Raw genomic sequence first — 24,980 nt, 5'->3', positions numbered from 1 at the left:
GATGTTCAGAGCAGCTTTATTTATAGTTGGCAAAAAATGGAAAGCATCCAAATGTACTTTAGTAAACTAAATGGATAAACAAATGGTGGTATGTCCACACAGTGTGCTACTATTCAACAATGAAAAGAAATGAACCACTGATAAATACATCCTGGATGTATCTCAAAGGCATGGTGCTGAGTAAAAGGAATCATCTCAAAAAAAATAGCTTCTATATGATTCTGTTTATATCGCATTCTCAAAAAGACAAAACTGTGGTGAAAAGAATAGATTATATTTTAGTGGTGGGGTTAGGTATGACTACACAAGGGATTCTTTTACAGTGATGGAACTACTGAGTCCTGATTGTACTGGTGGCTGTATGAATCTATGCATGTGTTTAAATTCGTGGAACTGTGTGCATGCCTGAAAAGTCAATTTTGTGGAGTTAATTTAAGACATTTTTTTAAAACTTAGTGCCATAAAGTGACTATTATGTGTCATGATTCTGTGGCTTGATCAAGAGCTTCTTCTGCTTTACATCATATTGGCTGGGATACTGGGATGCTCAGAAGGTCCAAATGGCCTCATTTCATATAGCTAGCAGTTTGTGTTAACTGCTGACTCAGAGGTCAGCTTTGGCTCTTCGCAGGGACCTTGATTCCCCTACTCTTAGTACTCTACACAGCTGGTTGGGCTTTTTTGCAGCGTGGCAGCTGGGTTCCGAGGAGTGTTCATAAAGAACAATCCCTGGTTTCCAAGCCCTTTTCAAGTCTCTACATCTTGCTTGCTAAAGCCTCACTTGCTATATAGTTAATCCCGTGACCAAGCCCAGAGTCCATGTGGGAAGAGGACTGCACAGGGCATGAATACCAGTAGTGCTGGCTCATTGGGGACCTCCAAATTACTGTCTATCCCAGATGGTGAGTTTTTTTTTTTTCTTATAATTTTCCTTCAGGATTATCTGCTTTCCTTCAACAAGAACATTAAGAGACTCTAGTATCTAAGAGTGAATAATAGAAGGTTGCCTATTATTTTTGAAGTTGTAAACTGTGATTATTTTAAGCATGTTGAAAATGTTTGTTTTTCTGTTAGTACTGATGATTATAGGCCCACATCTTTATAAAGATTTGAGTTCATCTTTGTATACCTGATTGGTTTCCACCATAGTTTTTTCTGTCATTTATTGATTGTCACTATGGGGATTGGGGTACCAAAAGAGCTCATGTGTGAAAGCTACTAAGAGAGTAGATAAAAGTTCTCATTCCAAGGGAAAAAAAAATTTTTTTTGTAACTGTGTGGTGATGGATATTAACTAAAATTATTGTGGTAATCATTTTGGAATATGTACACATATCAAATTATTATATTGTAGGCCTAAAACTAGCAGTGTTATATATGTCAATATATATTCTTCAATATATACTTCAGTAAAATATGCACATGCTCACACAGCATTGCAGACAACTTCAGTAGTAATTCTGGCACTAGAAAGGAACCTCATTGATCATATAGTCAAACAGCATCCAAAGAAGTAATTCATTACAAAAAATTCTCCACAGAGAATTTATGTTGTGAAGGTATAAGGCAGGAACATCATACCAGAAATATCCTATCCTTCAAAATGAGTTCATTGCATAAATTGAGAGTATTTGGGGGTTTTATTCATTTCTTTGTTCTTTTGTTTTTGAACGGTGGTAAACGTTAGAAACCAGATTGTTATAACATGAATGAGCGAATGAATGAATGAATGAATGAATAAAGTAGGAAAAAGACAGTAGAGGGCAAACAGTGTAGTGGAAAGAATACAAGTGAAGAATCGAGAAACATGAATTCTAGGTCTGAGATGGCCACAGCTGCATCCTTCACTTCTCCCTTCACATCCTTGGGTTTCACACTATAAAATGAGGTGTTTGATGTGAACAGTGCTTCTTAACTTCCCTAGGAGGCCCTAGATACTAGAATTTCTGGTGGAGATGTGTAACTAGAAAAAAACGGTAGAGTCACTATAATTCTTGTTTTCAAAATATAAATTACAGAAAGCAAAGCAGTATAAAAGGTGCCAGGCTGGTGCTGGTATACAGAATAAAGAATGAGAAGGAACTGAAGAGGATGTTGAGATGTGGTTGTCTAGAAAATGTAGGTGATCTCTAAGGTCAGTAGAGAAGACCGGTTCATCTTACTCTTTTTTTTTTATCCCTAAGTGCCTGGCATATGATAATGCTTATTGAATAAATTGATACAAGGTCCCTCCACTTAGAAAATTTATCTCCGATTTTGAAGAGAGTAATTTAAAGGTATGGAAATTTCATATGCTTCTTCTCTTGATGAGGGATGACTCTTTCTGTCTCCTGCTGATACCTATGCACTACTGACTGTGTAATGCTGTATCTACCTGAACAGACTTGTGTAATTTATCACATGCCCCCTTCTGTTCCTATTCTGGTTCATAGAAGGAAATCAGAAACATCAGTTTATATCTCCGAGCTTTGGCAGTGGACCACTCATATACCAAAGGAGTGTCCTCCTGCCCTCACAGACTTACCTTCTGTTGTCCAGGTGTAGGATCATAAGAAAGAAGCTCAGAATTCAAAAATATGATTATCCCTTTTTGATTGATAACAACAACCTCTCTGGCACTGTTCTCTGTGTATCCTAAAACAAGAATCAAATTTCCTTCGATTGTCTAGATTTCAATACAAAAATTCATGTTCAGAGTACTAAATTATTTTCTCAGAGGTCCCGATAAAATAACCAAACAAAACTTATTAATATGGGAAATTGTATATCCAATATTTTAAAACTATCTTTTTTGAAACTACCCAGTAATTTTTCTATTTGGTGATATTTTTATTTCCTAGATGTAAAGAAAAGTAAGATGTCAGGTTATGTCTTTGTTTAAGTAAGATTCTTAAATAATGGGAAAATTGTATTAGAAATTGTAAGATTATCTTTTAGGTGTTTGGGTACAAATATACGTCTCAAAATACTCTCAGAAATTTGGGAATCAGTAAATAATCAAATTATATATATAATTTATATATATAAATATATAATATATAATATAGATATATATCTCCTTTTAAAATCCAATATTAGTGACCTAATACTTATAAAATTAAAGCTGATGTATCTTGTAAGTGAAAAGTCCTTCTTTTATTTCCTTTATTTGTTTCTTCCCATACACCACAAAAATTTTAGGCATGTATACAGTTTCATGGATTTTAAAATATGCATAGATTCACACAACCACCAGCAGTCAGGACTCGGGGGGCAGTTCCATCACTCTAAAAGCCTCCCTTGTGTAGTCACACCTAACCCCACCACTAATACATAATCCATTCTTTTCACCATAGTTTTCTCTTTCTGAGAATGTTAAAAGGATTGGGTCACCTTTGGTCTAGAAGAAAACTTTCATAATGTAAGGTAGACCACAAAGTGTGAGGGATTATCTATATCGCCCTGTTTTCTCTTGACAGAAATTCCATGCTGTGGCTCCTTTTCCTATTTAAGACCTTTCTTCAGTGTTCCCCTTATTTCAGGGAAGAATTTCTACCACTACAGTTGTACACATCATTGGTGACCTAAAAAGAGACAATAGTGTGCATTAGGTTTGTAGCAGCATCTACCTCTGGGGTATATATGAGAAATGAGGATTTTTTTTTAACCATATCTTCATTTCTGGCATATATCTATTACCAAAAATATTTTTCCAGAATATTCTCCCTTCTCCCTTATAAAGTCACAGGGAAGGTTTGGGGCTCCTCAGCTAGGTCACAGTGTCCAAAAGACTGCCTTGTCTTAGATTAGAATCAGTGTATTATTTGTGATACAAATCAAAATAACGAGTAGTTCTTCAAATTTCCCACTTCATGTCCATTTCCTCCAGACACAAAATAGATGTGAGAAGAAAAATTCCTTCCTAATATTTTGAGCCGCCTGTGTTTGAGATTCAAAGTATTTTCGGTGCTTATTGCTTAACTGGGCTGAAGATTATCTCATGTGACAGCACAGATCTCTTGTTTTGGAATTGCCATTACCTTCTAGAACAGCCACCCTGTACGGCGGCCAACATGCCCTGGGTCCTCTTGCTTCATATTACAGCGATACTGCTTTGTCAGGGCAGAATGCAGCCTCGCGGGGCTGGAGTCAGTCTCTGCTGACCTCATGCCACAGTACAGCATGTTCAAATCTGGGAGAAACCTGAGGGTTACCCGGCATATTCCTCCTCCCTCACAAGCATGGAACCCTCACTCTCCTCGGAAACCGTATGTTGTATATGTGTGTGTATCTGTCTATTTTTAAAATCTCTTTCTTAATCCTATAATTCTGTAGCTTTAAGTGGGGGCTGGTTGAATAGACAGACACAGGAAATGCTTTGAGCTGCTGAAACTTAGCATTTTTCAGCAGTAGATCTCAGCCACAGGCATGTGCTATTTTTGAACTGACTTGTATGAGGTTGCAATAATTGAGAAGCATATTATGTGTTTCCTAGTTGTTCATTTCAGCCATAACTATTTAGGCAGAATGCACAGAGTGTTCCTGTGGGCATGCTCAGATAGATCATACTGGAGTGACCCCACTCTCCTGTGTGATGGACTGCTTCAGTGCAGAGTGAATGTCGTCCTCCCTCTCTCAGGCTAAATGATCATCCAAAAATAAGTGTTTCCTTCAATGAACAAAAGAGTGTCGTTTGCCTGTGGCAGCTTGGGAAAAGCTTGGGTTAAATTTGAAGATGCCAGGCATGCATAACAAATAAGAATTTGGATTAAAGCCATTTGAAATATTTCTCACATTAAAAATGGTTCTTATTACTCAGCTACTTGTTTTCATTGTATTTTTCCCAAAGACTTCACAGTTTTCTGTATTGTAAAGCAGTATGCACATACCATGGTGCTAAGTTCGTGTCTCCAGATCAGCAGAGCAAGTCCCTGAGATACAACTGGATAGGAGGGTGATCCAGCTTTATGCAACACAACCACCATTTTCACATTCATCCATAGTCATGTATAGGAAACTTGGCCTGTGGCTTGGTTTTACCATGATTTTTTTCGGGTTGGTTTTATAAATAATACGTAGGTATTTTCTTTGAGGTAAATGCTAAAGTGAAGCAGATTCTTTATAATTTTACCTGATTCTAAAGCTAATGTGTGTTACTATTGTTCCCTGTGAAGCCATTGGGGTTAAGATCCAAACATTTTCTGAAGTTTGATATCAAATTACTCTCTTATTCCTTGTGGTTGATAATTTAAATGCCAGCTTTGTTAACAGATTTGTGCCTCTGCTCTGTTTTTTCTGTTGTTTGTTCAGTATCTTGGATTTTAAAACCTTGGCACATCTCTGTTTGTTCTGAGGTTATAAAAGGTCACTTTACTTATCTACATTTTATTAAGAATGCTAGCCCAGGTTGAACAGGCTGGTCAGAGGAAAAGAATTCATAGAAGAGCCCTAAGAGTATATGGGGTAGAGACCGATAGGAAAACAGAAGTTAACTGCTTTTTCTCCATTTTTGACAGTCCAAAGGGCACAGGGGAACATAAAACATAATCGAAACATATTAGTAGATTTTATTTTCTCCATTTATTGCATTAATTCATGAATAGAGAAAGTTTGCCAAAGATACGTACTTAGTAACTGAGTAAAGTGATTGCAGATTAAACTGTTTCCTTGTTTCCCTACTTATGTTTATCTCTCACTTACTCAAACTATTCATCAACTCTGGTGAACTAGAATACTCTCATTCAAACAGTGATAAAAATATTCAAAAATGATGTACTCTAGCTTCTGAAATTCTTAATATGACTCTGGATATATCAAACTGATAGAGGTAGGGGCTTATACATAACCTCCTTGCATGAAGTTGCAATACAGTTTACGAAAACTACAGAATAAACATTTTGAAGGGAGAAAACTCTAGAGGGGAAAATTTATCTGACTCTGGGAAGTGAGAGTTTTAGGAAGTGAGACACTGTAGAATGCATTCTGTATATGTTGTTTAATACATAAGATAATATTCCCAGATGTTGACCTGTTTGAAAGATGAATAATTTCCGTTTTTCCTTTCTTAATAACCTTGCAACATCATACATCTGTATGTTTATGTAAAAGTCATGTATGTAATGGAAACTTTCCAACCAATTTCATGACAGTGTTGACATTGCCTTACTTTTCTGTAGGAATGCCCAGAATTGATAGTGATAATTTAAAACTTTCGTGTGTAATCATTTGGTTGTAATTTAAACAACTGTTACTTATATTGGGCTGTCACTTTATTAAATGGTGAACTTTTGAAAGGCAAAACAAAACTCCCTTTGCATCTAAATCCTCAAACTGCTGTTTGACCTGAATCTCATCATTCCATTGGACTCAGTGTGCCACAGAATAGGAACAATGCAAAGGTCTGCCCACATAGTTTTGTAATTGTTGTGTTTCTTTTTAATTGAGTTCCATTTGAAAGAAATAACTAGAATAGTGATTTGAATGGTGGTTCAGAAGTACACAGTATGACAGCAGCAGGAGACTGTTTCATGTTGCAGTGTTTCCCTACTCCCAGCGTTCAAAATCCCTTCCTTTTCCCCTTCAAAATTAGTGAGTTCACGAGAATGTATTATATCCCTTAAGACTGCTGTAAGGGGGAGGAATCAAGAACTCTGACAATCCTTGAAAACATTTGTCATTGATTATTTTGATTCATGCCAGAAATTATTAAATCCTAGAGCTCCAGTACATCCTGTCTGGAACAGAGGATGGTGTAGACCAATCATTTGTTCATTGAGCAAACAGTTGTTGAGAGTCTGCTATGTATCTGAGTTTGGGAGTTGAGATGGATTCTTTGCCCTCATGCAGCTCACATTCTAGTTGGGGAAGGTGACAACAAGTAATAAGCCTAATAAGTAACCTAACTGTGTTAGAAAGGTACCGGCTATAAAAATAATAATACTGAGTAAGCAGGGGAGATTGGAAGTGCTGGGGGTAGACTGCCGTTGTTAATAGGATAGGAAGTGTAAGCCTCATTTTAAAAGAGACATTTGAGGAAGGGCTTAAAAGAAGTGAGCAGGTTAGCCATACACCTGTCTGAGGAATGAGCACTCCCAACAGAGGTACAGCCAGAAGGAGGGCAGGAGTGTTCTTGATGTATATGGGGAATAGGAAAGAGGTTGGTGTGACTAGAGGAATAAGGGAGGAGAAATGGTAGGAATTGAGGTGTCGAAGTGTAATGGAGTGTCTTTTGCTGTTTAACAAACTACCCCCAAATTTAGTGACTTTAAACAACTATTTTATTTGCTTACAGTTCTTTGAGTCAGCTATTTGGGCTGGGCTCAGTCGGGTGGGTCTTGTGCTGGTCTTGCCTGGGGGTCACTGTCGTTGTTGGGTGGCTCAGGTGAGTCTGGATGGCCTAAGAAGATTGGTACTGGTTGTCAACTGAGCCTCTCTCCATGTGGTACAGGGCTTTTAGCCTGAACAGCTATAAGGATGGAGCTGTCATCGACTGAGATGTAAAGCCTGCTTGAGGTGTCAGTGTTGCAAGAGAAAGCAAACCCCAAGGCGCACTTCTCAAGTCTCCTATTGTGTGACATTTGGTAATGCTTCGCTTGGCCAAAGCACGTCCATGGCCAAGCCTTGTTTCACAGGATGGAGAAATAGATTCCATTTCCTGATGAGAGGAATGGGAAAGTCAAATTATAAAGGGAAGGGCATACTAGGTTGGATGAATTTCTGTTCTTAATCTGCCACACAGAGGGCCAGATCAGGCATGCCCCCAAAGGCCGTTTTTTAAGGACTGGCTTTCTCTTTGAGTGTAAAGGGAATACATAGAAAAATTTAAGTAAGGAAGTAATATGATTTGACTTCGGTTTTTAAAGGATCATTCTGTCTGTAGTATTGAGAATAGATTATATGGCGGCAAGGGAGACCAGTGAGGAGGCCATCATAGTAATCCGGACAAGATGTGATCGTGACTCAGACTAAAGTAGTAGAAGTGAAGAGAATGAGAGGTGGTTAGACTTTGTATGTGTTTTGAATGTAGAGTCAACAGAATTTTCTGATGGATTGGCTGAAAGAGAGAAATTGATGACAATAGGGTTTTTATCTTGAACAGCTGGAAGAATGATTTGTCATTAACTGAGATCAAAAGTCTGCTGGTGGGGCAGATTTTGTGGGAATGAGCAAGAGTTCAGTTTGAGATTTCTGTTAGACATCCAAGTGAGAATATCAAAAATAAACAATCGGCTGTATGAGGGTGGAATTTAGGAGAGGTATAGGCTGAAAATAATATTTAAGGAAGTATCACAGTTAGATGATATTTAAAGTCATGAGACTAGGTGAAGTCATCAGCAGGGAGAATGAGTGTAAAAAAGAGAAGAGGGGAAAGGACTGAGCCCTGAGCACTCTAGTTTGAGAACTGGAAGAGGAGCTGGTGCAGGGTGAGAATTGAGAGTACGATATACTGGAAGCCAACTTTGGAAATTCTCTGTGGGACAAGAGAAACATCGGCTGTGTCAGATGCTGCCTATAGGTCAAGTGTCAGATGCGGACTAGATCTTTGGATTTAGTAACATGGAGGTGATTGGTTACCTTGACAAAAGCTTTTTGGTAGAATGATGGAATAAAAGCCAGTTGAGTGGCTTTAAGAATGGGAAGAGAAGAATTTAGAGACAGTGACTTTTAGACCATTTTTATGAGTTTTACTGCAATAAGGAACAGGGAAGTAGGGAGTAACTGGTGGAGGAAATGGGGTCAAAAACAAATTTCTTTAAAGTGGGAGATGTGAAAAAAATCATGCTGATAAGAATTCATTAGGGAGGGAAAAATGAATGTTTCTTCTTTTATAATATTTAATAAACTTCAGCAGCACTTGCATGTGCAGGCACTATTCAAAGAACTTTACAGTATGAACTCATTTAATATGAGAATGAAACAGTGACTAGTCACTCAGTATAAAGTATTTTGGTGGGCCCTGTAAGGAGTTCACAGATATATAGAAAACAAGCTCTCACTTAAGACTTGTACTCTCTATTAGAAAATATAGAAACTTTTAAAAATAACTGAAAATAAGAAGGTAGTATATAACGAAAAGTATACAGTTTAAAAGTTCAGAGAAGGGAGATTACTTTCAGCTGGAGAATAAGGTATATTGCTGATTTGATTATTTAAACTTAAAGATAGGCTCACTTGGATTTAAATGCATACACATTTCACCTTGAGCATGGACAGGAGCAAGAGTGAGTGTGTGTGTTGTAAGGTAGAATAGGGGCAGGGTTGGAGGTAGGAAGGAAAACTTTTCTTCTCAATAAATAGTCTAAGGAGGTCCAAATACAGAAAAGACAACCTCAGAGGTGCTCCTTTCTCTGTCACCATAATTGTCATCTTCAGGTTTATAGTCCTAACCTAACCCCCATATGTAAGAGGCAGTGGGGGATGGTGAGGGAGGGGCAGGGTGTGTGTGTATGTGTGAACTCCATGTGCCACTTCAGTACCTAAACTACGGGGATTCCTCCACTAGTTAGATATATTTAGGAGCCTGTCTGTGATTTTTTAAAAGTTTGGGAACAATCCAGAATTCTCTTTCAGGCGAATAAAATGGGGAAAGTTGAGATATATAAGCCCAGAAAATATAGTTAGAAGATATCCTTTAAATCTTATTTGCTCTTAGTGAAAAGTATAGTTGTTTGAAGTCTGAGGATAAGTAGTGAATTCACACTGTTTAGATTGATACTTGAGTGGAAGAAAATATTTTATGTTTAGTGGAACTTCGTGAGGAAAAGTTTATACAGAAGCATTTCTGGAGAGTGTAGAAGTGTAATTCAAGTTGGGGTTTTTTGGGGGTTTTTTAGCGGTTCCTCATACATTTGAAAAATCTGAGTACGTTTTAATTGTGCCCTGATTGCGAGTTCAGAAAGGGATTCTTAAGGGGTTCCAGAGGAGCTCACAGAAAAAGGAATTTGTATGGTCAAATTATGTATCAAATGTTGGTCAAGTTTACACATAATTAAAGGAATGCAATTCACCAGAAACTGACACAACATTGTAAACTGACTATACTTCAATAAAAATATATATACAAGAAAAAAGGAATGCACTTGACAATTAAAATGAGATCTTACACTCACTTACAAGATTAATTAAAATACAAAAATTTGATGCCTAGACCTGACACAGTCATTCGCCTGCACTGTGGGTAGTAGTGCAAATTGCTATAATCTTTCTGGAGGGCAGCTAACTTGGTAATTTCTATCAAAGTATAAAACATATGTACTCTCTAATACACTGCTAGGAATCTACATTATTAATATACCCACAGAAGTTCACTAAGATACATATATATAATAGTATTGTTTATAATTTTAAAATGAGAAGACTATGTTTTGATGCCCAGTTGAAGTTCAACAACGTCAAATATCTTTGGCATCCCCTGCTGCACCAAAGATGGTGCAGCCTTCTTCCTTATTAGGGAACTGGATCTTTTTTAAAGTTTCCTAGAGATAAATTAAAGGCTTTTCATTTATTCTGTTAATGGCTGTCACTAGAGATGAGGTGTTCAGAGTGGAAGATCTAATACTCCAAAATAATTCTCACAAAAGAGCTATTAGAAACAGAATGGACTACAGTAGGAGCTGTTAATAAGAAAACTAATCTTGAAGTAAAGACTACATGGATTAGTATGTGAAAAAGAAGTGGGGGAGTGGGTAGTCTAGAGGAAGTTTACCATAATTCTTTGCCTTCAGATAATTCTTTTTTTTTAATATTGAGGTATAGTTGATTTACAGTATTACAAGTTTCAGGTATACAACACAGTTTTCCACAACTTTTAAAGGTTATACTCCATTTATAGTTACTATAAAATATTGCCATATTCCCTGTGCTGTGCGATATATATAGTTGTGCCTTCTTTATTTTATATAGTAGTTTATACCTTTTAATCTCCTCTTCCCAGGTGCCCCTCCCCCCTTCCCTCTCCTTACTGGTAACCACTAGTTTGTTTTCTATATTCGGATAATTCATTTAACTTCTAAAAGCTCTGTTTTCATTTTGAAGAACAGAATTGCCAGCCAGGTTACAAAATTTGAAGGAGCAGCAGAGGAAGACGGAACTTTTATTACATAGTTCTTCCTAAACTAATGCTGCTTTTCCATTGTGCATCATTGCATTTATATTTAACATACATACATGTTTTATCAAATACAGGTTATTATATAAAACAATCAAATTTTTGTTTATCTTACATTTCCCCAGTATCAGCTATCACAAATTGCTTGCATCATTTGACTGTTATTATCCGCTGAGTTAATTATATGCAAATTACCTGTGAGTTTTGTAGCTGGTTAAGGAGCAATAGTGCAGCCAAGTGCAGAACATCCAGGTGGCAGCTGTTCATACCGCAAAAAAATGAGCAAGATCTAAAGAACTGCACTCAATTAATTACTTCTTTGGGGGCATGAAAGCAAGGTTCGAGTAAGGCAGAAATCTTACTGGTTCTCACTGACCAGATGGTTGTGGTGTTGACTGATCAGTGAACATTTTCACCTTGGAGGCAAGGGTTCTACACTGCATTGTCGCCACAGCCTCAGTTGTCTCTAAAAAGGAGAACAATATTAACCAGAGACTGAGGCTCAGGAGACCTGGTTCACAGCCCCAGCCCTACCACAATTAGATAGGACCTTGGGGAATTCAGTTAATATGCCAGAGCTTTTATTCTTCATCTGTAAAATAAGGCTGTTTCACAAGATACCTCTCAAGTTCTTTAGATTTTAGGAGTTCTCAGAACATACATGTATAGACATGTATAGATTGGTTTTAAAAATAAAATAATACATTTCCCTTTGACTCTCAGAAGTGGACAGAGACAGAGGAGTCAAACTTAGCATATGTTCTGTTTCTAGTCAGTTATTAGATTTAAAAAGCAATTTTTAACTGATTATTATTCTTTAATTATGAACTACTTACAGACGGTGCGTGAGGGATTTTACCATACTTAAGCTAGAACTACTAGTATTTAGGAAAATCTGCATTTAGACAAAGCTTTTAACTTTGAGTAGCATGATTATTTACTTTCAAAAGCATTCATTCTAAAATTCCTTTAAGTAGCCATTTTATGATACAAATTCTATTTACAAACCAAAAGCAAACTCATGGACATAGGAAAAAAACTATGGTTACTAAAGGGGAAAGGGCAGGGGAGAGATAAATTAGGAGTTTGAGATTAACAGATACACGTTACTATATATAAAATAGATAAATAACAAGGACCTTCTGTATAGCACAGGGAGCTATATTCAATTTCTTATAATAACATATAATGGAAAAGAATCTGAAAAGAAAATATATATGTATTTTTATGTTTAACTGCTTTGCTGTACACCTGAAACTAACATTGTAAATCAACTAAACGTTAATAAAAAAATTAAAAAAATAAAATATATCTAAAAATAGCCATTTTAAAGTCCAATATAATATTTTTAAATATAATAAATATCATTCTATATGTAAATCTTTAATTTGAATATTGCCAAAACAAAATCTGCCTTGCGAGTATCAAATCATAATTTACATGAGATTAATCTCTGTGGCCTACCAATTAATAAATTGGAATTTAAAATTAATTTTTAAAATGTACAGTGAAATGATTGTAACCATATAGTGCATATGTGTACTTAAAACATTTGCTTGATGATCTAAAGTTTCTAAAACACTGTGAGTCTTAAGGTAAAACTGTAATGCTTCAGTTCTGTTTTTTATTAATGTTTAAATTAGGTATGGACAGGTATTTTCTACATGCTGTTAATTCTTTGAAAAATAGACAAATTTTCAGTCTCCTTAGCACTAAACTGTTACTATTAAAGACCAGTGGTTAAGAATAAATAAATAAGTACTTTATAAAAGAAGCCCTAGTTACTAAGGTATTAAACAGATTTTCTAAATTTAAATTATCCCAGACTAAATTCATTTCTTTTTTTTAAGATTTACTACACTAGTAGATGAGAGGTATTTTTAAGAGATAGGCTATAGGGATTTTAGCAGTGCGTTTAACAAAGTTTTTCGTATCTTTGGGAGGGGGACTATAACTATTCACAACTGTGAATAAGTGAATGAATGAGTGGGAAGAGTACTAACTTGGGTTTCAGCCTGCAACATGGTCTCTGATGGTTTGCAAGATAACTTCCTGTCCTGTTCAGCCTCTTTAATTCTTTGGCTAAAGACATTGCCATGCTTGATAAGAGTTGAAGATGTCAAGCAGCTGAAAAGAATAATTAAAATTTTGAGCTGTGGATTTGGAATCTAATGGTATTTTCAAATATGAAGCAATAGTCACCACATTATATGATTCAGCTGTACCACATTTATGTGATGTATGGAAAGGTCAGCTCTTCTGAACACCATTTTCAGTTAAAGAGAAAACATAAGAACTAAATTAGATGCTTTGACTAGGTTCTCTAGCAAATCTCTTAACTCTTAAAGTGATTTAGATACTGTACCAAAAGGAAAGTGTTTGCTTAGGGGGATCTTAATTAACCTAAATCAGACAAAGCTCTTGTTACATTGCAATACATTTTAGGAATTAGGTTGTTTTAGTCATTCTTTGAAATTAAAATTCTAGAAAGGAAGCATTATTAATATTACCTTAATATTTGGATGTTATACCAGAAACATTGTTGTTAATGTAATTACAACATAAAACACCCTGAGAAAAAACAGAGTTCCTAGTTGTTGAAAAGAATAAAGAAGATACTTAACAATATCCCCATTTCAGTTTTGTTTACAAATAGCCACTAAAAGAACATTTGTTGTCAATTAATCGTGGGCAAATTTGTCTTATTAAACTTTTCTCTTTAATGTGGAAGACAAAGCACTAAGTTATTAGGAATTTTAATTAGGACTTTTCCTTCCCAGCTCCCTAGATTTGTGGTCTACAAATTCTCTAATACTCTCTAAAGCCTTAGTAGTCATCTCAATTTTAACTTTAAAATGTTTTGAAAAATAATTTGTTAAATCATAAGGAGATGAAAATAATTTTGTCAAAACATTCATGGGAAGATGGAAAATGTTTTTTTTCCTGAGTGACTGCCAAAGTCAAGAACAAACTAGGGACAGTTTCATATTGATTTTCTAAATAATGGCTTGAAAAAAGGTCTTCCGTATTTATTGCTTCTTAGTCTTATATGAGAAATTTGTCTCCTAATTTTAATTGCAAATGATTTTCCCCCAAACATTTCCAATAAATTTTACTTAATCGTAGGGTAGATTATCTTTTAAGGTTTCTTACAACTCTAGTTTGGAATTTTGTGGAAAAAAATTTTTTTTCTAACTCTGCTTTTTGTGTGGTTTTAGAATATCAGAAACTCATTCAATCCTTAGAGGATTAAAATTAATTCATAAGCAAACACTGTCTAGCAATCAGAAGTGGCTCTGTAACCAATCATTGAATACTAAAAAAAAAGAATGATTCCAATCAGAAACCAGCCACAACTAGCTATAGATGTAAATAGCATAAGCATATACTTAAAGTGATCTAATTTGTGTTTTTATTTTTTATGGATTCATTCAACAGACATTTATTAACCCTACATTGTCTGCCTGGTCCTGGAGAACCAGAAGTGAATATAGGGCCCGCTGTATGTATCCTCCCTCTTTTATGTAATTATAAATGAATTGGTCTTATATAACTTTTAGGGAGCCTTATTTTGTGAGTAGTTTCACTGGGACCACAGATTGTTGACCTGTGGCTGTAAGTCCTTATTTTGCTGTTACCACAATGAAATTACAGAGTTTAGTGATCACATGTCCTAATTTACCCATTCAGATACTATAGTAAGCCTGTATATAGTCCAATGGAATACAGAAACCTCAGAACAGGGTTTCCTCTCTCTTCTTTGGAACAAGTCATTTTATTGTTATATCAGGTGGTTTTTGTTTGTTTGTTTGGGGGGTTTTGTTTGGTTTGGTTTTTTAGGTATTTCAAATAGGTAGAGCCTAAAGAAATTAAGCCAGTGAACATGATGGTATCTATTACTAGATCTATTACAAGTGAAATCAAAATCAAAGGCTTATAGATACTTAAAGAATGAATCATATTTTGTGAAAATTCTTGAATTGTAAAATTCAGATGTTGGGAGAAACTTATCAACTCTTACCTCACCTCCACCCCTCCACCTCCTTGCCCACACCGGCTTTTGGAAATGTGAGAGGATATTTTGGTTGTCACAAAGACTTGGGGAGGGGAGTGATGCTGTCATTAGTGAACAGAACTCTTCGATGCCGTAACAAACGGCCAAAATGTCAGGAGTAACGCTGGTTGGGAGCAAGTCCCCAAGCATATCCCATCTCCCTCTGCCCTTCCCTTTTCTCCTTTTCTTTCCTCACTAGAAAGTGAGAACCCCAGGTGCACAGGTGTTAGGGGTAGTGTTATGCTGTTAGCACCCTGAAGCCCTTGGCACAACACTTACTTGGTGCCATTCTCTCTTTTACAGCTACATTTTTTTTTCCGAGGGAACGTTGATGTCTAAATTAGGATCTGAAAGGACATTAGATCTCTCTACTTTCTATATTAGAACATATTATTGACCCCATTAGAAGGTGTCCTGTTACCTTCCTTGTCTTCTTCCTTTTCCCCTTTATAATTATAATCATAAATGTGCTACTGCTGTGTATACATTTGGTATACATATGTTGATCCAGTTCACTGAAGCTCTAGGAGTGAGCTCTTTCCTAGCTTCAACTTTGACAGTGAACTTGTACTTTTGCTGTTTTTCAAGAACAGTGCAGATTCTTAGTCAGCCATTTTGATTACTGTAAGTCCCGTGTCAGCTTGGAACACAGAAAAGTTAGTTGTTTTGACCTCAGCAGACTTGTTCACTTATACATATTGTTCCCATTTGATGTAAACACAGTTGTGCCAAAGAACATGTGACTATTTGGCTTTGTATCTGTCATCTTATGTTAAATATTGACATTAGTTGATAAAAATATCCCTGGGAGATCCTTTTCTTTGGATCAGAATTCCAGTTGCACTTTCTTTCTAACCATTTCTAAATTACTGTCTTTTCCTTCTTGCAGTTCAAAACGTCTAAATTTGAATGCACAATTTTCTTTCCTAAAACTAACCCCTTTTTTACCTTCTCTATTGCACCATCATTTTCTTAGGCTGAAAACTTTGGCTTCATCTCTTACTCATTCTTTCCTTTTCATCTCCAGTGTGTAGTCAACAAATCCTAATGGTTCCTTCTTTGGAAGAATCACTAAGCATTTCTTTTACATCTCCTCTGCCGCCACTTTACTCCAGTCCTTATCATGTTTATCAATAAGAATATCTCTAGTCTTTCACCTCTTTTTTTCAAGCTTTTGACCTCTCAGGTTGAAACTACCAAAGTAGAGGGCAAAATGCATTAAGGCATAATGTCTCGGGAAGAAATGGGAGGCAGGTGAATATTAACTCTGAGATTATCTAATCTGCCACAGAGTAAAATTTTTGTCTTTTGTCCTAAACTTTAACTCATCCCAAAGATTCACTCACTCATTTATTCCTCCATTTAATAAATATAATATTTACTAAGTATATGTCCTGTTGTTAATAGCTAAATAGTATCCTTGCTATCTTTGTGTTCTCCTTTGACAGTTCATCTCTTCAACTATCCTATTTATGCTTTCTCTAGTCTTTCATCTCTAACCCGAAGCCTGCAAGCTCTAGTCCTGTTTCTTATGTACTAAACATTGATTCATTTTAAGCTCCATAAGTCACACAAGTCCCAAAACTGATGGGTGGCAAAGCAAGGACTCAGTTGCATCTCTTTTGCAGACCAGCAACCTTCTGGCCCCATCTTGCTAATCCAATAAAGCCTGTTGTCTAAGCTTAATGATATGAAACAACACAATACTATAATGTGATGGTATCTCAAGAGAAAGAGTAAAAGAATGAGAAATTGGCTCTTTAATTGTTCTTTATAACAAACTTTAAGAAATTTGGAAAGGGTTACATTCCAATAAGTAGCCAGTTAATATATCTTTCTTCACCTTTACTTCCCACTCTGTCTTGGTTGTATCTCTATTTTGAGTCATATGGCTATTGTTAAAGAATATTTGAAACCAGATATTAGGGACTACTAAGGCTCTATGCAGTTTAGTAGGAACTTAAATAGGAAGGAACAAGGAAGCCAGGTTATTAAAAGATGAAATAATTTCATCTTTCCACTACCTAAGCCGTCTATGGCTAGTAAAGTTTTGGAAAAAATAAATAGAGAGAAATCCTTGTTCTTCTCAGAAGGCCTTGAAATGCCGTGAATGCCATTTTCTTGCCTTTTTAGCAATTTTTGTATTTTCTGAGAATGTGAAAAATGTGTTTATTTTCTATTTCTTAGAGTCCCAATATGGTCTTTTCTTCACCTGGGATTGAAAGGTATAAAACTGATAGTAAGGATTTTCAAAAAATGGCTTATGTAGCTCTGACATTCATGGAGCATAGCAAGAAAATAGCTCTTAGTAGAGGTGGTGAGTAGCATTTTTCTAAACCGAGATAGCAATACCTGTATATTACCTTGACGTAGAATATACTTGCACATATCCTCATGATTTACCTTAAACTTTTGACATTTCTGACTTGCTTTATTTTGTCTCTCTCTTTTTTTTTTTTTTTTTTTTTTTTTGACATTGAAGGTGTGAGCTGGGGTTAGGAGGAGATGGAGAATTCTTGCTTAATGGGTACAGAGTTTCAGTTTCGGATAATGAAAAATTTCTGGAAATAGAGAGTGGCAATCGTTCCACCACATTGTGAATGTTCTTAATATCACCGATTATACACTTTAAAGTGGTTGAAATGGTAAATTTTATGTTTTGTGTATATTACTACAATAAAGAAAAAAAATTTTTTTAAACAATGAAGATGTGACCTCACTTAGAAAATAAAACAAATCAACCTGGTTTCACCAAAAACTGTGTGCTTTTTTTCCCTCATAAGCCTGCTATTTTGAAAATATTTGTTTACAAACAGCATATATTATTTTTTCTTAAAAATAGTAATTGGGTACTAAGAGCTAGCCAGCATTTCTGAACAGCACAGGACAGTGATATCACCAGGAGTACTTAAAATTCTAGAGAAAATTAAATATTTGTCATTTTAATCTTCCTGTACAACTTTATTACGGGTGAATGTACACTTTGCACTGGGCCTTTGGAACTCCTGAGAACAGCTTGACCCTTTTGTGCACCTCAGGTTGTAGACCACTGTTCTGTGCCATTTCTCATGACATCACAAATATTATTTTAGTATGCTGTTTCATTTTATGAAATAATTTTTGTATGGTTCTGCACTTGCTTTACAGGAGGTATTTGGGGGTTGCCTGTCCCTTCCTTTGGTGGAGAATGGTATTCTTGTCAGGGCTTTATGGTACTTCACAGTTGTGAAACAGCTTGCCACACACCTTTGAGCCCCTGAGGTGGCAGATGACATTGTGGTATGTGATTCCTCTGAGGTAGGCAGAGCCTAAATAAGCCACCTTCACTGCTCACTGTACTTCCTCAGTTGTGTCTCGTATAGCAAGATGGGTAACTTAGCTAGTTTCTAAAGAAGGTCAGTGCCTATGTTCTTCCTCCCTAAAACCTCATAATTCCGAATTAGGCACTAAGCAAAAACTTCTGTTGCTCTCCTTTCTGAATTAATTGAGTCTAAGCAGTAAAGTACTTGCTTTATTTAGAGGTTCATATGACCATGCTAATCTCAAAAGATTTTAAACCCTTTTCCAGTTCCTTGCTTTGTCATTTTTCTGCTCCCCCGCCCACTGGCTGGTTATGGGTGTTTGCTTTTGCATAAAAAAGCCACTGAAGTCAAACAAAACCTACCTCTTACTGAATCCCAGTGGGAGGTTAATACAGTTAGGGGCTTTTTAGCTGAATGGTTGCCCGGTGGAGAAGGACTAGAGAAGAGACTCCTTGAGGAATGCATAGCCAGCTGATGCTTCAGGTTTTAACTTTAGTGCCTCCTTGCAAATCTGATCTCTGTTGTCTACAACCACAGATAGTAATTGATTTATTAAATTTATCTCCTTTCTTCCTCGACTCAGCTTTGCTTTTCCCATCTTTTACCACTTTGGGAAAAACTTATCTAGTCAGTCACAGGCATCAACTTCAAGATCAGTCCATAAGAACAGAACAGGTTCCTTCCCTTGGTCTTTGGACATTCTTCCCCAGTGGATCCTTCATGAATATTAAAATAGATTAAAGGGTGAAAGAGGAGAATGTAGGTGTTTTATCCAGAAAATAAGGTAGTATTCATGAGGTTTCACAGTTGAGATAGGATTTTTTTGGTATATGTATATATATATATATATATATTTTTTTTTTTTTTTAATTGGAGTATAGTCAGTTTACAATGTTGTGTCAGTTTCTGGTGTACAGCACAGTGCTTGTCATATATGAACATACATACATTCGTTTTCATATTCTTCACCATAAGTTACTACAAGATATCGAATATAGTTCCCTGTGCTATACAGTATGAACTAGTTGTTTATCTATTTTATATGTATTAGTTACATATAAAATGTAAATCTTGAACTCCCAATTTATCCCCTCCCAGTCCCTTCCCCCACCCCATAACCATAAGTTTGTTTTTTATGTCTGTGAGTCTGTTTCTGTTTTGTAAATAAGTTCTTTGTCCTTTTTTTTTTTTTTAAGATTCCACATATAAGGGATATCATATGGTATTTTTCTTACCCTTTCTAGCTTACTTCACTTAGAATGACAATCTCCAGGTCCATCCATGTTGCTGCAAATGGCATTGTTTTATTCTTTTTTATGGCTGAGTAGTATTCCAGTGTATACCGCAACTTCTTTAAATATAGCACAACTTCTTTATGCAGTCATCTATCAATGAACATTTAGGTTGTTTCCATGTCTTGGCTATTGTAAATAGTGCTGCTGTGAACATTGGGGTGCATGTATCTCTTTGAGTTAAGGTTCCTTCCAGATATATGTCCAGGAGTGGGATTGCTGGATCATACAGTAAGTCTATTTTTAGTCTTTTGAGGAGTCTCCATACTGTTTTCCATAATGGCTGCACCGAACTACATTCCCACCAGCAGTGTGGGAGGGTTCCCTTTTCTCCACACCCTCTGCAGCATTTATTGTTTGTGGACTTTTGAATGATGGCCATTCTGACTACTGTTGAGATGATACCTCACTTGTAATTTTGACTTGCATTTCTCTGATAATTAGTGATATTGAGCATTTTTCCATGTGCCTATTGACTATTCATTGGAGAATTGCTTATTTAGGTCTTCTGCCCATTTTTGGATTGGGTTGTTTGTTTTTTCCTTATTAAGTTATATGAGCTGTTTATATATTCTAGAAATGAAGCCCTTGTCGGTCTCACCTTTTGCAAATATTTTCTCCCATTCTGTAGGTTGTCTTTTTGTTTTGCTAATGATTTCCTTTGCTGTGCAAAAGCTTACAAGTTTAATTAGGTCCCATTTGTTTATTTTTGCTTTTATTTCTATTGCCTGGGTAGACTGGAGATAGGTTTTAATGATATAGAAAAGCCTCTGGAATTAGCCTTGGTTTTATAATAAAGAGCGTCTTTTGTCTGAGATTTGCTTCCAAATAATTGCAGAGGAGGAAGGAAGTACTGGCCATGAGTTAATAATTGAAGCGGGGTAAAGAGTACACAGGATTCATTATCCTCTCTACTTTGATACGTTTGAAGTGTTTTATCACAAAGAAGTTTTTAAAAGACATCGTTTCCGCAGGAATTTTGAAAGGATAAAATCTATTTCCTTATGAAATTTTCAACATCACCCTAATATTCAACAGTATTGAGCACAATAAATTACAATTATACGCTTATATAACTGAGGGGAAAAATATTTTCTTGTCAGATATAATTCTGAATTTAGTAGGGTTTTTTGTTATTTTTGTTTTGTAATTGTCCAGATTATTGTATTTATATAGAAATGTCTAAAATTATTTTATAAATTAGATTCTAATGAAGCAGTTTTCAGCTTTGTTGCTGTCCAAGGGCATACTCAGTAAACTAATCAGTGTTGAGAAGTCTGAAAAATACTCAATGGAAAAATAGTATTAAACAGTTCTTTATAAAGAAACACTTAAACATTTTTGCATTTTTTTAAAGGAGACCTTTTATGTTATCAGTAAAATATCCCTGATACATCTTTGTGGGGTGTTTAGTAAAGGAGCCTGTTTTCTCAGTCTGAGTCCTAACTTCACTTTGCTGCTAAAATGCCAGCTTAATCCTTGGTGTCTTCTATTTTGTCAGGTTGATCACTCATTAAAATACCTTTACCAGCTGAGATGTTATAACGCTGCTCTAAAGCAAAGATTAGTAAACTTTTTTTCTTTTCCATAGGTCCAAATAAAAAGTATTTTAGGCTTTGAGGGTCACATACGCACTCTGTTATATATTCTTTGGTTTTTTGTTCTTCTCAGCTATTTTAAAATGTAAAAATAGTTCTTAGCTCTTTTGTAAAAGCCTTACTAAAACAGGCAGAAGGCCGGAGCTTGCTAACTCCAGCTGAACAATTGATCTCTAATTAGATGCTTTAAGAAATAAAAGATAAGGATCCAAATGTTCAGTGTTATTTTTTAAAGGTAAAATTATAACTCTCATATAGAATGAACATGTGTCAAAGATTTTATTTAACTCACTAATTAACCAATTATTAGCAACCAGTAAGATGTTATAATTGGTCCAAATGAGAATCGGACTTAAGGAAATTTATATTCTCTACCAGACAAAATTCATTAGCATTTCATCACCAGCACTGCCCATAATGTAATTTCCATCTCTACAGAGTTTCAGAATAATATGGCCAAAGACAAAGTTGTAGACCTTTATATAGTCCGATAACTCCAAAAGATCCAATAGACAGTACCAGGTATCCCCTTGAAAGGACATATAATTTTTTTTTTCACCATTTTAGTCTTTCACAATTTCTGCTAACAGTCTCTCATCCTTCCTGTGATCATAATTTCCAAAGATTTTTCTTGATCACAAAATGGTTGGTCTCATTAGGTTTGATCTGATTATTTATATAGGTACAGTAAGAGTGCCAATTAATCATCCAGACATCCTTGAATTTTCTTTGCAAATCCAGAAGGATGCAGTTTTGAGCAATTATTAAGGCTGTAGGATTAACTTCTGTATGGATGTTTTCATAAGAAATCTTAGATTGGACTGTTAAACACCTGTATTATTTACTATCCCAAGGTTAGAAAACCACACCTAAGAAATTCTGACTAGATTTCATCTGCAGTGCTGATAAATTTGGGTGAGTTAATCTCATCTTTAAGTGCCTAGCATTTGTTTAAGGCTTGCCTGGAAGTAAGTGACTCTCCTTACACCTGTAAGCGAGGAACCCTGTGAATCAGGCATCAGGTCAGTTTTCCTGGGAGGTCTTCTTTATAAGCATTGGCTCCGTATATAAAGTCAACTATTGTTACTTAATGTGGTTTTACGTATCTAATTAAGTGAGAGTCATACTCAAATATGACATTCCTGGTATGTATGGATACAATATCCTAATGAAAAGGAGATAAGATACTAGCATTGATCCTGTGCAAATAACAATATTGCCATGACAAGTAAAGGAAAACTCAGTTTCTGAATGCTGTGGATTCAGTGAAAATCAGATACCACTTAATGTTTTATTTCAGATCACAAAAGCAGAGTCTACTAAAATGTGGGTTAGAAATAGTTTAAGAAGAAAGTAAAAGTCCTTCCTCATGTAGCCACAAAAAAAGAACACTAAGTAGCATCAACAAATAACCACAATAATCTAAACAAATAACCACTGTAAAATTTCCTTCATCAGTTCATTCAATCCTGTGTAGTTAATTCTTGCTCAAATGGAACTTGGGTCAACAGTCTGTCTTCGTGAAACATCTGCTTCTGGACTGGAAATCCTGATCCAGTCCACTGGTGAAGTCTGAAAGTTGTCTAAGTGATGTCAGCTCAGCAACATGTATGCAAGAATCTGTTCTTTGGAGTAGCAATCGTTTATAGAGAACCTCGCACATTCCTTTCTGTGAGACTCTCAAAGATAGTTTCAAAATCTGGAACAAACTGCCACTTTACTTTAGGACAAAAGTGCTCTTTTTCCTTGAAAAGCAAAAGGACTTTACACCTTGTGTTTCTCTGTCACTGTTATTCCTAGCATAGGAATTCGAACCTCCTACATCAATTATGACATATTTCAGAGAGAAAACTAGGTGGAGGGAGTGGATAGTAAGAACTATCTATCGTTCTGGTAGACCATAAAGCTCCTGAAAACACATAACATACTTTCTACAGCCCACATGTGTCTTTTACACCTTCTTAAAGTGGCAAAATGAACCTGATTATAACATGACCCAAAGATACAGCCACTCTAATAGCATATACAGATAAGCAGATGTGTATCAACTTCAAATTATGCTTAATAATCAACATTTAGTATTCTGTTTGACTTAGAAATATATCTGGGTGTCCAAGAATTATTTATTAATTAGCTCCATTTAACATTAGTCCAAGGAGCTGACACATAATTGCTGTTGACTAGAAAAATATTGTCAGCATTATGATTTAATTTAGATGAACACAAATTTTCAATTTTCTAAATATCAGACATTATATAGGGAGGATAATAGTAGCTTATTTGATCAGTACACCTGTATGAATAAATTTAGGCAGTTCAGATTAATTTCTATATGAGAAGAGAAACCCAAATAAATTAAGATGTGTGCAATATTATACTTAACTCTGACAAAACTAGTCTTTTATTCTTTGGTTTTGTTTTGTTTTGTTTTGACAATTAGTCTTGATTTGCAAAATCAACCTTAAAAAAATTTTTAATTATATGAATTTGGATTTTTTTTTAATGTTTCTGAACTAGTTTCTGTAAAGATTTTTTTCCTATGTGGCATATGTGAATTATTATTTGTTCAATTTGTTTTCTTGAACTATTAAGAATGTTTGTTATATAAATGCTTACTTAGCTCTGTAAAACCAATAAGAACCCCTTAATTTAAGAGCTGTTATAATCTAATTTTTTTTTGCTTTGCTATGCTTGTAACTTTTTTAAATTGAACTGTATATACTTGATTTACAATATTGTGTTAGTTTCAGGTGTACAACAAAGTGATTCAGTTATACACATATGCATACATATATATATTCTTTTTCAGATTCTTTTCCATTATAGGTCATTACAAGAAGTTGAATATAGTTCCCTGTGCTGTACAGTAAATCCTTGTTGTTTATATATTTTATATATAGAAGAGATATTATAATCTTTTTAAATGTCTTCTAAAAATAGGAAAACATTTCATACTTATACAACAAGAATTCAGGGTCTTTCTAAATTACAGGCTCAGACATACAGAGAGCTGTGGTTTCAGTTCTGCAGCTCCAGCCATGGGTCAAAAGTAAACACAAAAACACAAAACCTCACCAGTTCAGATCTCAAAGAGTTGTTCTACTTTATAATATGTACAACTTTCTGAATTGAGTTGAGTTCAGTATAGACAAATGGGCAAAAAGAGAAGTCTGACAAACTGAATTCCCTTTTGGTTTCTCACCCAACTGAAAATAGATATATATCACTCCTCCTCAGAGACTACCAAATGGTCAAACTGTTAAAATTAGATTCGCAATCAGTGCTGCCATCACTGAGGAGTAACTTATCAACTGTGTATAAATCAGAAACAGAAACAAAGTCAGCAGGAAAAAAAATTGAGAGAAAGTGGCAAAATTAATCCTCTATTGCCAGTTGAGATTTACTTTGGGAGCCAACAAGACATGTACCCAGGCTAAGGCAGCCAGTGAGAAGTACTTCTCTGGCAACTCAGGTAAATCCATTGGCATCTTGATAGAACCTCAGAAATGTTTAAGGATAATTGTTTGTAAGGTAAGATCATAGTTTTCATACAGATACACAACGAGCATCTCTTGCACACAAGATCTTAACACCCAGGGAGCTCTTCAGGGCTGCTGTCTCCACATGGCAGCTCATCCAATCAAGGCA

The 24,980-nt window shown here is 35.5% G+C and overlaps 1 protein-coding gene and 1 long non-coding RNA gene across 2 annotated transcripts in view; both read left to right on the top strand.

Moving 5' to 3' along the window:
* TMCC1 (transmembrane and coiled-coil domain family 1) overlaps positions 1-24,980 on the top strand; it is a 135,548-nt gene that overhangs the window by 73,374 nt on the left and 37,194 nt on the right.
* Positions 12,748-17,898, top strand: LOC116657228. The gene is made up of 2 exons (XR_004312295.1): positions 12,748-14,588; positions 17,623-17,898. It is a non-coding gene; the product is annotated as an uncharacterized LOC116657228 (long non-coding RNA).

This window comes from Camelus ferus, chromosome 17, assembly GCF_009834535.1.
Source record: "Camelus ferus isolate YT-003-E chromosome 17, BCGSAC_Cfer_1.0, whole genome shotgun sequence".
NCBI classification, from domain to species: Eukaryota; Metazoa; Chordata; class Mammalia; order Artiodactyla; family Camelidae; genus Camelus; species Camelus ferus.
Note: the sequence above shows the minus strand (reverse complement) of the source record. Positions and strands in the feature narration are given on the sequence as shown.